Source organism: Ictidomys tridecemlineatus, chromosome 8 (genome assembly GCF_052094955.1).
Source record: "Ictidomys tridecemlineatus isolate mIctTri1 chromosome 8, mIctTri1.hap1, whole genome shotgun sequence".
In the NCBI taxonomy this organism is placed as follows: domain Eukaryota; kingdom Metazoa; phylum Chordata; class Mammalia; order Rodentia; family Sciuridae; genus Ictidomys; species Ictidomys tridecemlineatus.
In genome coordinates, this window is record NC_135484.1 from 122,629,742 (window position 1) to 122,647,716 (window position 17,975).

The 17,975-nt window shown below is 42.4% G+C and overlaps 1 long non-coding RNA gene across 3 annotated transcripts in view; it reads right to left on the bottom strand.

The window, feature by feature from the left end:
• Nucleotides 1-4,167: 4,167 nt before the first annotated feature.
• Nucleotides 4,168-17,975, bottom strand: part of LOC120888993 (uncharacterized) — a 66,584-nt gene continuing 52,776 nt past the window's right edge. The window contains exons 8-11 of one of the 3 annotated variants that reach the window (XR_013425299.1): nt 15,912-16,204; nt 6,750-6,782; nt 6,476-6,662; nt 4,168-4,932 (exon numbers count right to left, since the gene is read on the bottom strand). This is a non-coding gene — a long non-coding RNA (uncharacterized LOC120888993). Of the gene's footprint in view, nt 4,933-6,319; nt 6,663-6,749; nt 6,783-15,911; nt 16,205-17,975 lie in introns of all 3 variants that reach the window. The other 2 variants (XR_013425300.1, XR_013425298.1) reach the window with 2 other exon arrangements.

Genomic DNA, 17,975 nt, shown 5'->3' on the forward strand with positions numbered 1-17,975 from the left:
TTGTTTAAATTTTTCCCCAAATAAGCATACACAAATTTTTTAAAAGAAATGGCTTTTTTAAGAGAGAGAGAATTTTTTTAATATTTATTTTTTAGTTTTTGGCGGACACAACATCTTTGTTTGTATATGGTGCTGAGGATCCAACCCGGCGTGCCAGGCGAGCGCGCTACCGCCTGAGCCACATCCCCAGCCCCAAGAAATGGCTTTAATCTAAGGAATAAAATAGAAAAAGAGCTGGAGACTAAGCTCAATGGCAGAGTGCTTGTCTAGCACACATGAGGCCCTGGGTTCAATCCCCAGCAACACAAAAAAACAAAATTACATTTGAATTGGGCGCAGGTGGGGCACACCTATAATCCCAGAGTCTTGGAAGACTGAGGCAGGAGGATCACAAATTCAAAGCCAGTCTTAGCAATTTAGCAAGGCCCTAAGCAACTTATCGAGGCCCTGTCTCAATATAAAGAGGGCTGGGGATGTGGCCAAGTGTTTATTGTCCCTGGGTTCAATCCCTGATACCAAAAGGAAAAAAAAAAAAAAAAGACTTGGGGGGAATGTTCTCAGAATGCTTGCAGCTGTACGCATTACATCCACAAACATGTCCAGAGGCAGAAAGCCTTTCCCAGAAGTATCCCTACATATTTCCCACATATCACTATCCCAGAGCCCACTCCTCCACCCATAATGGAGGAAGAATAGAAGTGATAAGGATGGCTTAGATCAATTATAGTCATATACGCCTTTAGGCTACAAAGGGACCTCCTTCCCTGAATATAGAAGAGGACAGAACTGAAACAATAAATAAAATTTGTGAACACTTTGTAATAAGGAAATAGAGGATGGCTGTTTTGTGGGCTCTGAAAACATCTTCTGCAAAGAGCTTTCCTAAAACTGAACTGGCTATCTTTAAGGGACTTATCTACCATGCCAAAAAGGTTGGATTTTATCCAGCTGGCTGCGAGAAGTCTTTTTTTTTTTAATTGTTGTGCATGGTGGTACACACCTGTAATCCCAATGATGCTGGAGGCTAACACAGGAGGATCACAAGTATGAGGTCAGCCTTAGCAATTTAGCAAGGCCCTCAGCAACTTAGCAAGACCCCATCTTAAAATTAAAAAATAAAAAGGGCTGGGGATGTGGCTCAGTGGTACAACGCCCTGGATTCAATGCCCAGTACCAAAAAAAAAAAAAAAAAATTTTTTTTTTTTGCGGGGATGGGGCTTCCAGGGAATTTAGGGGCACTTGACCATTCAGTGACATCTCAGCCCTGTTTTACATTTTATTTAGAGACAGAGTCTCACCGAGTTGATTAGGGCCTTGCTAAATTGCTGAGGCTGGCTTCGAACTTTCGATCCTCCTGTCTCAGCGTCCCAAGCCACTAGGATTACAGGCATGCACTGCGTCTGACCCCCTCAAAAAATTTTTTTTAATAAAAAAAGAACTTTAAAAAAAATTAAAGCTAGTCAAGAGGCACATGCTTACTATCCCAACAACTGGGGAGACTGAGTCAGGAGGATCACAAATTCAAGGCCACCCTCAGTAACTCAGCAAGACCCTATCTCAAAATAAGAACAGTGGGGGCTGCGAATATGGTTCAGTGGTAGAGAGATGTTGTCTAGTGTGGGTGAAGCCCTTGGTTTGATGTCCACTACTGCAAAAAACAAAACAAAATAAAACACACAAAAGAAAAAAGGCTGGGGGTCTGTGGATATAGCTCATTTGGTAGAGTGCTTGCCTTGCATGCACAAGGCCTTGGGTTCGATCCGATCCCCAGCACCCCAAAGAAAAAAGAAAGAAAGAAAAGAGAGAAAAAGGGTATGGTGGGTAATTTAGCAGTAAAGTGCCCCTTGGTCCAATCCCCAGTATCAAAAAAAAAAAATGAAAAGAAAAATAATGGCGCCTAGGCATGGTCAGATAAATGATGATAGGAAGGAAAGTGAGACTAGAGGCGGGGTGCCAAAAAGAAGGTTATTTGTTGGGTGCTTTTAATTCTAAACCATGAACATAGTAGAAAACCAGAACTAGCAGGTAGATGAATATGCCCTTTGGGTCATAGCACCAGCAAAAGGTCCCACCTGGAGACTCCCCTCCATGAACTTCACAGCTATTCATCATGGATAGAGATGACTGAAGTACAAGATGAACCGTCATCCCTGACTGGGGTCCAGAACCACCTGGTGGTGGGAGGATGGAGCCTGTCCTGAAAGTTTAGAGGGTAAGGTTGGAGGGGCTGAGCATAGGTTAGTAAAAGGTGGCTCATGTGAGCGCTAAAATCTGCCACTGCACTCTCCCCCAACAGACACTGTGACAATCTAAGGCCCCAAAGTGACAGCCTAAGATACCTATTAGCTTGATTTTGTCCCTAAAGTATTCACCTGGGATAGGGGTAGTAGGGCCCAAGGGGCATCTCTTTCTTACCTCTCACCCAGACTCCACAGAAACCACTGGCAAGGACTTCATAATAACCTGCCCTCGCCTAAGGGTGATAGTGATATGTGGGCAAGATGCTCTGTGCTGCCCAAGCCCCACCACCACCACCACCCTCCTGTTCATCAATGAAACCATCTACCCTTACCCCACAACCATGTGATCACCAACTGAGAGTCAAAGCTCACATCATGCCTCTAAGAATTTAAACTTCCACTTGCAAAGTCACCTGTTCACTTGCCCACAGCCCACATCATGGCCATGTGCAGTCCATGAGCCACTTTCTGGAGGCACTCCTTCAGGTCAGCCATGTGCTCCATGAAAACCCAGCACTGAGGACTGGGCAGTTGGAGGTAGGAGATCGGGGAGGACATTGGTCTTCAGCCATCTATCCTCCCACAATGGCATCAGCCTCTTAAATTATTTTTTTTAATATTTATTTTTTTAGCTTTCAGCGGACACAACATCTTTGTTTGTATGTGGTGCTGAGGATTGAACCTGGGCCGCATGCATGCCAGGTGAGCGCTCTACTACTTGAGCCACATCCCCAGCCCCTCTTAAATTATTAAACTGACTTTATAACATCAATTCCAGAATATTCTACTTGTAAATAGAGTCAAATCATTCAAATTGGGAAGGCATCTCTCACAAGATCCCATTCAGTAGCATGGTCTCTTCATATTTTTGAGGTCTGTGTTTTCAGATGGATAGACACATAACAGAGGGAGGGACTAAAGTTCCTGTGTTCCAAGTCACAGAACTGTCGGACTGAGCTGGAGCCTCAGCTGGGTGTCTCTGGGCAATGACTCCCCATCTTCAGCTCCTGGGGTCTGTAACTCTGGGCTATAGAGCAAGGTGGATTCAAGGTGGGGACTGAGGGTAAGAGGAGAAGCAGGTGGGGCTCAGCTGGACTGTTTGTTCATAGGATGTCCATGAGATCCTTCCCTTATGTAGGGTCACAAAGGCCAAAACACATCTCCTGTAGGTGCCATTAGGGAGTTGGGGAGACTTCATGCACACACACACACACACACACACACACACACACACACACACACACACGAAACTCCAAGGAAGGTTGGTTCTCAAGGTTTTCAACATCAAAATCCAAACAGTGCAGTGTCTGGTGAAGAACCAGTCGCTCCCTGCCATACCCCACCCTGCCAGGCCCTTGGGCTTCTCTGGACCCTGAGAGAATATCCCTCCTAGACCTCCCTTAGCACTCCTTCTTCAACCTTCTACCTTCCCCTTCCCCTTGGTGAAGCCTCCCTTGAAGAACCTTCCCCCAGAGTTTCCCATTTCCTCAACATCCCTGCACTGAGCTCCCTTCACCTGCTGCTCCCCCAGGATGAGCAAATCCCTGGCCTCTTTTTGTATTTGTGAAGTCATCATAGTTATGCCTGGCTGGTCTCCACCACCCATTTTTCTGCTGCTGGGAATTGCTGGGAGTTTGGAAACCATAGTGTAGGGCGGAGAATAAAGAGCTGTCCTGGAGACAAAGTCAAGTGTTTTGGTTTGCTTGTCACTGAGTGTTGAAACAAATTCTCCACACCTTCAGCTCTGCAAGAGTTAATCTGCACTAGGCCCCAGCAGCCCAGCAGCAGGGGGTAGGGACATTTGCCTCCCCACAGTGAGGCTGGCTGTCAGGGTCTATTTGTTTGAGAGTTGACAGGCTTTACACAAAAAACTCACCCAAGCACAAGCAGCATCCAGGCATGATGAACTTGACCCAGTAACAAAGTCTTGAACATTAAACCCTAAGTGCTTTTTTAATTTGGGTGTGTGTTGTTTTTGGTCTTGCACAAGACCATAAACTCTATGAGTGCAGAGACCATGTTTATCTTGTACTCCATGTGGCTAGCATGGAAGAGGAATCCGGGAAGCATTTGTTGAATAAAAAAGTAAGTGTGCCTTGCTTGTCACCATGTCTAGTCTTGTCCTGCCTCTGTGCTTACCGAAGAGAAAGCTGAATGTCCACATGGAAGCTCCACCAGACCCTGAGCACAGAGCCAGTGCTTGGGCAGCCCTTTAATGAAGTAGAAAACTGAAGAAAGGGAAAGGCTTTTCCCACTGGGCAGATATTCCCCTCCCAGCACAGATTTGGAACCTGCACGTAAGTTACATGGGGGTGATGCTCAGCAGGAGTTGCAGTGTGTGTGGAACACATGGAGGGCTTCCCCTAGATCCCCAGAAATACATAAGCAAAGAAGGGTATTTTGCAGGTGTTGAGAAAAAACCCTGAAATTTCTGTTCTTACCTTAAGGTGGTCCCATCACCATAGGTGAGTGAGACCCAAGAATACCCAGGTTACGATTTTGTAATCCAATCTTGAATCTGTTCCCCTGACTAATTATTACCACTAGAATGAGAGCACTGATCTGTTGGAGGTGGCGGTGGGGTGATGTTAGTGGAGTCCTGCTGCATGTAGTCTTGGGTTGGAAGTTCAAACAGAAAGAGAATGTGAAGCCAGTTTAGAGCTTCAGGGGATGCTAATTCCTCTGCTGTGCCCTGGAAGACAGAGGGCAGGGGAGTAAGATTAGTATCTGAGAATCAAACAGTGGCTCTTACTTAAGATGAGCTCCTCAAGTTTAAATCTCTTCCTAAATAGAAGAGAAGGGGATAATGAAGGAAGAAGCCAGAATCCTCAGGTAGTAAAACACCTGTGCATAGGGACTGGGGATATAGCTCAGTGGTAGAGTGTATGTTCAGTATGCATGAGGCCAGGAAGGAAGGGAGGAAGGGAAAGAGAGATGAGACACACACAGAGAGAAGGGACCCATAGACAGGAGTAGGAAGAGGAAAGCTCTACAGCCTCTTGAGAAAATCAAAGACAAGTATTTCCCTTATCTCAAGTCTAGGGCAAAGGCCTTCAGTGGTACCCCCCAGAGAGTTTAATATGCATTCCCTGCATTTGGAGGACATGGTGAGCTGGTGGCTGGCTTGTATCTAGAAGTGCAAAAAAAAAAAAAAAAAAAAAAAAAACAAGATGCTAGCTATCCTCCCCTGATGGTAGAACAAGGGAAGTCGCTGGGCTGAGGTGCTGCCAGCCTTCCCAGAGTTCCCTGGGTTCCTGGACCAGATGTGGGACCAGTATAAGAGATCTGGCACAGGATTATGTTAGATCCAGTCAAAAGGTGTCACCTGTGGGTCTGGAGTTGTGGCTCCATGGTAGAGCACTTGGCCTGGAATGTGTGAAACTAATTTTAATTAGCCCTTTAAGGAAAAAAAAAAAAGTGTCACCTGAAGGGTCTTTAAAGAGCAGTGAATTGTCAGATTCTTAGAAGCTGCAAAAAGACATATGATTGACTAGCCTAAGAAAAGACATTTGCTTACATCAAGAAACCAAATGAGAACTGCTAGCAAAGGTATAAGAAAGAAAGAAAGGAAGGAAGGAAGGATCGATCCCAGAAGTTGTCTTATAAAAGGAAAAATCAGCTTTGCCTGCCAACCCAGGGAGTGCTGATGCCCCCTCACAAGAGCTCTACCCAGAGAAGTCTTCTCCAGGCCCTTCCCTCTCACCAATCCATCACTGAAGAGGCCAAGATAGGGGAGGAAAGATAGAAGCACATACACAAAATAAGCCTGTATAGGTGGTACTGGTTCAGCTGCTGGGGGCAGACAGCTGTATGTTAATTTTGCGTGTGTGTGTGTGTGTGTGTGTGTGTGTGTGTGTGTACACCAGGGATTGAATCCAGATGCACTTAACCACTGAGCCACATCCCTGTCCCTTTTTAAATTTTGAGACAGGGTCCCGCTAAATTGCAAAGGCTGGCTTTGAACTTGTGTTCCTCCTGCCTCAGCCCCACCCCCACCCCAGCCACTGGGATTACAAGTGTGCTCCACCGCACTCAGCTGGAAAACTGTATGTTACATAAAAGTAAAAATTATTTCTCACATCATAGTTTCAGCAGAAGGAGTCCTGCTCTGCATATAGTGACTCCATGGTTTTGGGGACCCCAGTTCCTTCTATCTTCGCTAGAATCCTGTCATTCCTTTTTTATACTTGAAAGGTTGACATCAATTTTCCACATCAGCTGGGAACCTAGCCTACCTGTGGATGAGGACAAAGGGAAGGTAGCATCACCCAAGCCATTTGAGGGTAGAACAAAGGTTGCTCTTATCAATTTGACTTCAATTCTGTTGGTCAAAAGTGATGCAACTGTGTCTAGCTGCAAAGGATGCTGGTAAAGGTAGTGTTCATTCATAGTGGCCAAGAATCCAGTGAAAAGTGAAGAGTTCTATTAGTAAGAAAAAAGAGGAGAATGGGTACTGAGGAACAAAAGCAGTTTCCGCAACAAAGCACGAAGTGGGAAGAGAGAACTCACCACACATCTCGGTTCCCTCTGAGGGCAGCTGGTCTGTAAATTGAGCAAAGAAAGGGAAAAAGCTTCATATTTAAATAAAGTTTGAAGTTTTTACCATTACTATGACATGGACCATTTAATTACAGAAATATGTGTGCAAGTATAGTGACCATATTACTTACAAATAACCAAAAATGTCAAGAGACCTGCTCTAAATTTGATATACAAACAGGAAAAGAAATTCCATAAAATGGGCTCAAAGGGATAGAGAGAAATGAAAATAAACTTTCCTCCTGATTCTGCCCTCCCTTGATTATGTTAGGCTAAGCTGTGATAATAAAAGATCTTAATTACTTCAATCTACAGTCTCAGTCTCCTTAGGACACTACACACAAAAGGTAATTTGTACCAGGTACCCTGGAGTGCACCTGTAATCCCAGCAATATGGAAGGCTGAGTAGGAAGATCGAAATTTCAAGGCCAGTTTGGGCAACTTAGCAAGACCCTGTCTCAAAATTTAAAAAATTAAAATGGCTAGGAATGTAGCTCCGGAGTGTAGTCTCCCTGGGTTTGAGCCCTAGTAACATACAAACACACACATGGTTTCCTTAGCTAGCGTGCTTATGGTTGTCAGTCCTCAGACCTGTTGCTTCATGTTGAAGATTATACTTATTACCTGGACCTGAAGCAACAGGCACATACCTCTGGAATAACATATTCAGGCTTTCCACCACTCTGCCCCTTGGCTATTATTTTAAAACAAAGAAAACATATTTTTGAGGTGCAATTGACATATAATAAACTGTTCAGATTTAAAGAGTACACTTTGATAAATTTTGAAATATGTATATGCCTCTAAAATCATCATCACAGTCAGGTACTGAATATATCCATCAAACTCTCACCCAAAGTTTTCTCATGCCCTTTGAAATTCCTTCTCTCCTGCTACTTCTATCTCCATTCCCAAGCAACTTTCTATCTCAATAGACTAGTTTGCATTTTCTAGAGTTTCATATAAATGAAATTGTACAGTGAGTACTCTTTTTTGCCCTGGCTTCTTTCACTCTGGCTAACAACTTTTAAGAGACACTATTCTAAGAAAAGACCGTTCCACTCAGAGAATCTTGCCAAGAGTTCATGTTGCTTACCTATGCAGAAATAGGGTGTCATGAATTCTTGTTAGGCTATACAGTTTTTCTACACTGATGCCAAAACTACTTTCTGGTTAATGGATTTCTCTTCATCAGAATAAGAATAACTTGCACTGTTAATTTTTTGCCAAAAAATATAAATTTGAATGTCAACCCTCTTCCCTTCCCCCACTGATTGTTATCAAAAACTCAGTTAAAGTTGGGCACCATAGGGCACATCTATAATCCCAGAGACTTGGGAGGCTGAAGCAGAGGGATCACAAGTTCAAAGCCAGCCTCTGCAATTTAGCAAGGCCCTAAGCAACTTATCAAGACCCTGTCTCAAAAACAAAACAAAACAAACAAACAAACAAAAACACTGGGGATGTGGTTCAGTGGTTAATCACCTGTGGGTTCAATCTCTGGTACCAACAAACAACAGCAACAAAAAACCTCAGTTAAGGGAAATAAAGTGCACAGAGGATTCTTTGAAGAATATATAGTCAGTCCTTCCAAATTTGTAGATTAAGCAATTGCAGACATTTGCCACAATGTGAATTTAGATTGTACTATTTTAAACCTTTATAGAATCTCTTTAATGAATTATGCTTTGGCACTGTACTCTCAGCCTACTGGGACTTGGTTGTAATGCTGAAGAATTTATGGATGAGATGGTATAATGTCTGAAATTGGTTTTGAAATATCTCCAGTAGCCAAGTGTAGTGGCACATACTTCTAATCTCAGTAAGTAGGGAATGCTGAGGCAAGAGGATTGCAAGTTCAAGAACAGCCTCAGCAACTTAATGAGACCTTGTCCCTGGGTTCAATCCCAGTACAAAAGCAAAAAAAAAAAAAAAAAAAAAAAAAAAACCTCCAGAAAAAAAAAAAAATGGTAGGGGTAGATTAAGTGAGTATGACCAAGTTAGAGCAGACATTAAAATTAAAGCTTTATGATGGATACAGAAAGATTCGTTTTTCTTTCCTCAGGGCTTTTGTTTACGTTTGAAAATTACCCATCATAGCAGAATTCTTTTAAACAGAAGAGATTCCTCATTGTCTTTATCATAGGGATTTTGTTTAATACATTGCTTACTCATCATTTTTCAAATCAGTAAGCTTTAGATGAGAAATTAAAGGTAATTTAAGGCTCAAATAAAATAATACTTACCTTAATCCTGCATAATACAGAGTAAGCTCTCAATAAGCAGTGGCTTTTTTTTTTTTTTTTTTTTTTGGTCTAATGATTTCATCAGAGTTGATTAGTGGGTATTAGTGGCCAAACCTACTTATAACTTGGAGGTTTTCTTTGATATTGGACATAGAGAAAAAATGTTTTTCTTCTGGAAGATTAGTTATAAGAGGTTTCTAGAAATATAATAAACTTAGGGAAAAAAAAAACATTCTTTTTTGTACCAGGGATTAAATTCAGGGACTTTAACAAGCTATATCCCCAGCCTTGTTTATTTTGCAGCAGTGTCTTGCTAAGTGTCTTGCTAAGTTGCTGGCTTTGAACTTGCAATCTTCCTACCTTAGCCTCAGAGCGGTTGACTAAGGAAATTTCTGAAAGAACCTTTTCAGATTTCCAGTAGCAATCCAGAAAGTAAAATTTTTATAATTTTTCAATGAGGAATTTACTTAATATCCTCTTTTAACTAAATTCCCTTAATTGTCAAAGAGCAGCATTCCACAGGATCCAAGTACCGTCTGGGTTGCATTAGATCATCAAGGTCACAGATGGCTGGTTAATATTCACCAGGCTGGTGGATAAAATCAGCCTCCAATCTCCTATTTTAACTGAACAAATATCTTTTTGTATTTCAAAAATGTTGACAAATGTTTCTTATAACCAATATTCATGATCTCGAGTTACAAGGGCATGCTTTGAGCATGACTACAGAAAAATTATTAAACTAAGGTGTTTGTAAGAAGCTCTTATCAAAAGGAATAAGGAGGGCTGAGCACCAGAGCCCCTTGGGGTAACATGGGCAAGTGACATTCTTCCTGAACCTCTCCCCTGAAGGATAAGGCAGAACAATGGGCAAAGCAATGGGAAAGCACCCCTGGAGTGCAGATCTCTGAATATCCTGCTCCCCAGGGTCCCACCTGCACAGTGCTGCAAAGGGCCATGCCTTTGGTACCACTTTCCAATGCCGGAAGCAGTCACTGCACACTGAGGACATGCTCATGACCCAAACTCTTCACTAAGACCGGCACCCACCCCCCCTCACTCCATGGAACTTGTCCAGACCCTGATTGAATAACTTCAAGGGGGCATTAACTGTGACTCTCTTTCTCCCTTCTCTTCCTCTTCATTCTCTACATTCCAGGGAGGGAGTTATCTCAATATCCAGCTGCTCCTGAACAGTGAACAGCATTCCTTACAAGCCACACATGTAAGGGAGAAGGAGAAGGAGATCTGAGGCCAATAGAGTAAGGGGCTCACTTGGAAGGGCAGCAAGGAAAGTGGCTAATAAGAAGGTAACCCACCTGGGCCCAGCCTGAGGCACCAAAAAAACCAACCTTCCCTAAAGCAGAGCTCAAAGGCTCTCCTACTCTCCTGCAGTTTTTTCTTCTCAAAATATTCCTCCTCCCTCTGTTTGGTGGCACATGCCTATAGTCCCAGCTCTCAAGAGGCTGAGGCAGGAATACTGAGCCCAGGAGTTCAAGATTAGACTGGACAACATAGCAAGACTCTGTCTCTCAAAAAAAAAAATAGCACAATGCAGAAGGGTTAGGGTTAGGGTTAGGGTTAGGAATATGACTCAGTGGTAAAATGCTTGCCTAGCATGCATAGGGCCCTGGGTTCCATCACCAACATGACTGAGGAAAGAAAATGTTCTCAGAACCTACCACAGTGGGTCCCTGGTAGAGAGCTGAGGTCTCCTCTTCCTGCCTCCATGTGCCCCCTCCATGGACTCCTGACCAGCTCCCTAAGCCTAGTGGATGAGGCACCTTAACAGCCATGGGTGTGTGATTTGGGGTTCAAAGACTCCAAATTTGTCCCTCATCATGCTTCAATATGATTGATTTTTTTCCTTTATATTTTATCTCATATAGTCATGTCACTTAATAACAGGGACATTCAGAGAACTGTGTCATTAGGCAATTTCACCACTTTGAAAGCATTATAGAGGGTATTTCACAAACCTAGACAGTATAGGCCAATCACTTGACATGGCCTCTGGAAGCCATCAAGAGATGCGGCAAACAGGAGACGTATGAGGCTGCTGGTGCTATAAGTAGGAGTGCATTTTTAAATAATGGTAAAAGATGAACCCAACTATAAAACCCTAATAAAATAAAATAATTGTAAAAAGTATAATAAATAAATAAAACAATAACATAGTCATTTATTATCAAGTATTATGTGCTGTTTATAATTGTATGTGCAGTAGGTTTCTTCACACCAGCATCACCACGAACAGGTGAGTAATGCATTGTGCTGGGAGTGTAGGCTACAGCGTCACTAGGCCACCAAGCAAGAGGAACTTTTCAGCTTCATTATCATCTTGGGAAACAACATTGTATTCAGCCCACTGTTCTTCTAACATCATTATGGAGCTCACTCATGACTGTACACGTAAAACATTATTCTAGGGAGTTCAGAGGTTATACATGTGGCCAAGGAGCTTGTCTTGCTTTGGGTTCCTTCTGAAGCAGATCAGAAGACAGGGATTTTAAGTCAAGAAGGTAATTTGAGAGGGAATCTCAGGTACTGTTGATGGATGCGTGAGATAGAGGCAGAGAAAGGGCAGAAGCCCACACAAGTGCATGAATGAGCCCCTGTTGGCAGCAGGGGGTTCCAACCCACTGGGGCCCCTCCAAAAAATGGCATAGAGCATGCTTCAGAATCATCCTGCCTACATGGAAGCTGGGGTATTTATGTGACAAATCCATCTGATTGAGGGCCACCCCAAAGTATGGATTCCTCAGTAGTCTTAGCCTGCCCTCCCAGGGGTGGAGGAAGCCCTCTAGCAGTTTTAGGAGCTTGCAGGAGGAGTGATATGAATGACAAATGTCCTGAGAACTTGAGGAGGCCAGTGTTGGGCTGGCCAGAAGGCACAAGTCTAGAATGCTAAGAATGTCTCAAAACTGCCTTTCTTGGGCTGGGGATGTAGCTCAGTGATATGGCACTTGCCTGGCATGTGCAAGACTCTGGGTTCAATTTCCAGCACTGTAAAAACAAAAACAAACAAAACTAAACCCAGAAACCAAAAAATTGCTGTTTCTTAGTATTGACTTTACTCAGCTCCCTCTGATGCTCTGCCATCTGCCTCCCTTCCAGTGTCTCCAGTGGATTCCCACTTCAGCTCTCAGGAACGATGTGACTCTTCCCTATTCCCTCTCCACCTCAGGCTTTCCCACCTTAACCTGGCTGCTCCTGGCCTCTGCCCTCAGCTCTCCTGACAGCTGCTTAAGGGAGACTCTGACACCCTTAACAACCCAACCTATAGTATAGGGGCAAGAACATGGACTCATTAAGAGTGAGGATGAATGGTGGATCAAAAGAGACCCCCTTTGTAATTAAAAGAATAAAATATAATAATAAGAAGAAAAACTTCTGCAGAGGATAGAGACACCAAGGAAGCAGAGACTGGCCTGTTGTCTGGCTAACTGAATCTACATATGTGTATTTTCTGTCTTTTGTTCCACTGGGGCCTCCCATTCTCTTTTCTCTCCTCTTCTTTCCTCTTCTCTCCCTCCCTGCCCCCCCCCCTTTTAATTAGGGATGGAACCCCAGGGTGTTTTGCCCCTGAGTTACTTTCCCAGACCTTTTTTTATTTTTCATTTTGGGGCAGGATCTCACTAAATTGCTGAGGCTGGCCTCAAATTTGCACTCTTCCTGCCTTGGCCTCCCAAATCCCTGGGGTTACCAGGATGCGCCACTGCACTCTAGTCCTCCTCTTCTAAGAACTTAGCATGCCCAGGAGTCCCCCAGAGATGGAGATTTGAGACAGAAGGTTCTCATCCAGCTTCCTCAAAGCTGGCTTTCAATAAACCTCTTTCCTTGCCAGCTTGTCTCCAGAGTTTTTAATGGAGCAATGAGCAGTAAGGCCTGTCCCCCACAGTAAGAGTTTTGAGGAGCCAGGAGCAAGGACCCTGTGCTTGAATAACATGGCTCAAGCCGCAGCAATCTCTAGAGGAAAGGTTTTTGTTTTTTTTTTCAGCAAAAAAAATCCCAGCAGCTGCCCAGAGACATTTTAAATCCCAAGGAATTTTCCCTTCCTTCCTGCTGCAGCCTCAACTACCTAAAAATGCTTTATTAGCAAAGGAACGGAGGAGTCCCCTGGTGGATGTCACATAAGGATACACTCTGAAAATTTTATCTCTGAGGTTTTGGGACCTTGTGTGGACCATTTTGTGGTACCAGTTAATATGAAGTAAGAAGCTCCCTCTGCCACTTGGGATTTAAATAATCCATTTGGTTTCAGGCTACCAATCAATGAGGGCATTCAAAGGGTAAAAAAATCCCAACAATTGTGATGGTTTGTTTGGAAACTCATTTTGAGTTTGGGTTCAGTTGGAAAGAAAACATTATAACATGTCCTTTATATCTAAAAGTGCACACTGATTTAATACAACTGTTTTATATGTTTGTTAATCTGACAGTTGGATTAACAGGCTAAATTCTGATAACTATAACAATGGATTTATCTGCGTAAGATAGGGAATTACATTTCCCAAGCATGACTTCAGCCATCAGATGAGCTTCTATCAAAAATATGAACAAAATTTATCTGTGATTACTTTGTTTTGAGCTCATAGACTTTCCTTCTGATGAATTCACTTTTTGATTTTGCACAATTAAATTATATACTTTTGTTTTGTTTTGTCTTCTTTAAAGTTTTTGAGTCTCTCTTAAAAAAAAAAAAAGAAAGAAAAAGTGTTCAAGGTTTGCTAGCCTGAGTCTCTGTGACATAAATGTTCTATCTGGCCTCAACTGAAGCAAATTTAAGATTTACAGACTGCTTAAAGCTATGTCAGATAACAGTATGGCTTTTATTTTTATCTTTAATTTTTTTTTTTTTTTTGGTATTGTGTATTGAACCCAGGGGTGCTTAACCACTGAGCTACATCCCCAGCCCTTTTTTATTTGGGGGCAAGGTCTCCCTAAGTTGTTTTTGAACTTGCTAAATTGCTGAGGCTAGCTTTTGAACTTGTGATCCTCCTGCCTCAGCCCACCTTCCACCTCCCCGAGTCGCTTGGATTGCAAGGCATGTGCCATGGCTCCTGGCATCATACAGTATGGCTGTTGGGTGAGGGGTACTGGAGATTGAACTCAGGGACACTCGACCACTGAGCCACATCCCCACCCCTATTTTGTACTTTATTAGAGACAGGGTCTCACTGAGTTGCTTAGTGCCTCACCATTGCTGAGGCTAGCTTTGAACTCATGATCCTCCTGTTAATCAGCCTCTCAAACTGCTGGGATTCTAGGCATGTACTGTGCCTGGCTTACAGTATGGCTTTTAATTATTTATTTATTTAAAAAATATTTTTAGTAGTAGATGAACACAATACCTGTATTTATGTATTTATTTTTATGTGGTGCTGAGGATCGACCCAGTGCCTCATACATGCTAGGCAAACACTCTTCCACTGAGCTATACCCCCAGCCCACAGTATGGCTTTTAAAACTATCTAATGAGCTGGGTATGGTGGGTGGCACATGCCTATAATCTCAGTGACTAGGAAGGCTGAGGCAGGAGGATCTCAAATTCAAGGACAACCTCAGCAATTTACGGAGACCCTAAGCAACTTTGTGAAACCTTGTCTTAAATAAAAAATAAAAAGGGCTGAGGCTATAGCTCAGTGATAAAGCACCTCTGGTTTCAATCCCCAGTACCATGCCCCCCCCCAAAAAAAAAACTATCAAATGATAAATCTAAGGTTTGAGATTTTTTGTGTGTACCTATGTGTTTATATGCTTATATCTTGTTTATTTGTTTGCTCAGTATCAAATTAGCTTATAGATAAGTAAGCACATAACTTAAAATCTGTTAAATTAGCCCAAATGCCTTCTGATTCATGTGACTTTAGTATAACTATGACAAATAAGTTAATCTGAACTTGATGTTAGTAAGTATATCTTTAAAATTTGGTAACATTTTTTTCCCGGTCTGGTAACCAATTGAGATGTTTGTCTCTAAATATTTAAAATACAATGTTTGATGCCTTCTATATCCATGAGTAATATAAAGATATTTATTAAAATGTATATATTTTGGTGGAGTTTTCTTTTGGTTTGTTTTTTTCCTTTTTCTTTTTGGTACTGGGAATTGAACCCAGGGTCACTTAACCACTGAGCTACATCCCCAGCTCTTTTTTGTATTTGAGACAGGGTCTTGCTAAGTTTCTTAGGGCCTAAATTGCTGAGGCTGGCTTTGAACTTGTAATCTTGCTGCCTCAACCTCCTGAACTGCTGGGATTATAGACGTGGGCCACTGCCCCCAGGGAGTATATATGATTCTCTAATCAGCAATGTGATTCATTCCTCCTTATCCTTCCAAGCTGTTAAATGGATCTTATTTCTGTGTCTGATGTCAAAAATCTACTTTGCTTCAACTAAATGTAAAAATCTTTTTTACTGAAAAAGGGATTATTTGATAGTCAACAGAAAAGGGATTTTTTTTTTTTTTTTAAACTGGGGATTGAACCCAGGGGTACTTCACCACTGGGCTGCATCCCCAGCCCTTTTTACTTTTTATTTAAGACAAGATTTTTGCTGTCTTGCTATGTTGCAAAGAATGGCCTAAACCTGCAATTCACCTGCCTCAGCTTCCTGAGTCACTGGGATGACAGGGCTGAGCCACCCTGCTTGTTTTCTTTAGGACATTTTGTTTTGTTTCATGGAGCTGGGAATTGAACCTAGGGGAGTTCGACTGACACTGATGAGGTGTCCAGTTGGGATCCCCAACAAAGAACTGAGCAAGACATGCAGAAGTAACAGGCAGAGCTTGGAATTATTGAAAGTGAAAATATACATTGTTCTCCTCACAGACCTGATGGGAGATCTTGCCCTATTTGTTTTCATTTGGTTACTTTATTCTCACCTAATTAGAATTCAGAACTTGTGTTGGGAGTTGCTATGGTGATAAGCCCTCCATGGTGGGCGTTGCCATGGTAGTGGGGCTTATCATAAACAGGGACATGATGACTCATCTCCTTGTCTTGTAGTCCAGCTGGCATTTTTCTTGTACTCTCTCCTTGCCACTGGATGTTCTTCAGGCTGGCCAGGGGCTGTCGGGGGTCACAAAACTCTCACACTACCTGGTCAAGGCACTCAGGTCCAATGGTGCAGTGGGTTTGAAGTCCTGCTATAGGACCAGCTGGAGTTTGATGGCCTCTAGATGAGAAAAGATAAACTTTATTAGTACATTTATTAGGCAGGGTCCTAATCACAAAGACAGAAGGAGCATCAGAAGGGATCCCACCGAGCATAGTAACCAAGGCATCCAATTCCAAATTTTGACCATTATCCCATATGACTCTGAGAGCTGCTGCTGCTGAATCCTCAAGAATGGTCTGCTAATTTCTTTGTTGCATCTTTAACCATCTCAGATTGGTTTACGTGAAGATAGCTTTTTTCCTCCAGGAAGAGACATAGTCCTCTCTTTTCAGTGGTTAATCTTATCTTCTCCAATTTTGGGGAGTGACTGCTGCTAATGAGTCTACCTGATTCTGGAAGGTAATTATCCCTTTTGATATTTCCTCTAGACTAACAGATCTTCAGACAAACCCTGAAGATAAGAGAGGGATATGGGTATTCCTCCTAACTCTGTGGCCACACCAATCCCACCAAGAGAGGAATTGGTTATATAACCCATGTGACTCTAATGGATGCCCTTACAAATGGTTAGAGGTTGATTATTAGTGGTTATATCTATGTTTAGGGATAGATAATCATTCCAGCAAAAAAAAAAAAATACAAATCAAATCCATCTATGTAGGAAGTGAGGAAGATTGGTCAGTTTGTGAAATTTGACTCAAATGGCCGCAGGACAAACTTGTGACTATCAGAGTCCTTGGTTGGAGTTATTAGGCTCTCCCACACAAGAATACTTTCTTTATAACCTCCCCATTTTACTTACTTTTGAGAGAATTGACACAAGTGTATGTTTCATGTTATATTAAAAGAAACATTGTTTTTTTTTCCTTTTAAATGTCCATGTATGACTGTGCTTTGGTTATACTTTCCTGTCAGGTGTTTAAGACCACGTTGGGGGCTGGGGATGTGGCTCAGGCGGTAGCGCGCTCGTCTGGCATGCGTGCGGCCTGGGTTCGATCCCCAGCACCACATACCAACAAAGATGTTGTGTCCGCCGAGAACTAAAAAATAAATATTAAAATTTCTTTCTCTCTCTCTCCTCTCTCACTCTTTAAAAAAAGGAAAAAAAAGATTTTAGTTTTTTACAATGTATTAGATATTCTCAGATAGGAGATAAAAAACCTACACATGTTTATTACACCTTGTCTATCAGATTTAACCCTTTAGAAATTAAAATAGTGCCTGTCACATATGTCCTTTGTGTGACAGTGAACAATAGAATATAGAATAGAGGACATAGACCTGAAGAGGACTGTACAGTTGGGGATGTTGGAGCTGGGTTCCCCAGCCATGTATGCACACTGAGCCAATGGTTCAGGTGGCCACGTGTCCATCCATGAGGTAGACCCATGTCAACCAACATCACTATTTATGCTACTTTTTAGGACCCTTTGAAAGGGATGATCTCTTTTCTTTTATAGTGTATTTTAGAGTTACCCCTTGATTAATTGGGCCCTGAATAAAGACAGCAGGAAAATGGGGGAGGGGGAGATGACAGTAAGACAAAATTTTAAAAATCAGAACAAAACAAACTAATTCAGGTGAGCAGGACCAAAGATCAATCAATTCATCAGAAAAACCATGAGCTCAAAAAAGACACTTTTAAAAAATGACACACATCCCATGATTGCTCTAGTAAAGGAGCACATTGTAATATCTATGTCACACCGGAGTGCACTTTGGATCAGAGTTAGTCCAGGTACTTAAAGAACGTGGGAGCCCTTGGGGTTCAGGGAAAGGCTGGACCTCAGGAAAAGGCTCTCAAGAAAAACTTGTAAAACAGCACATT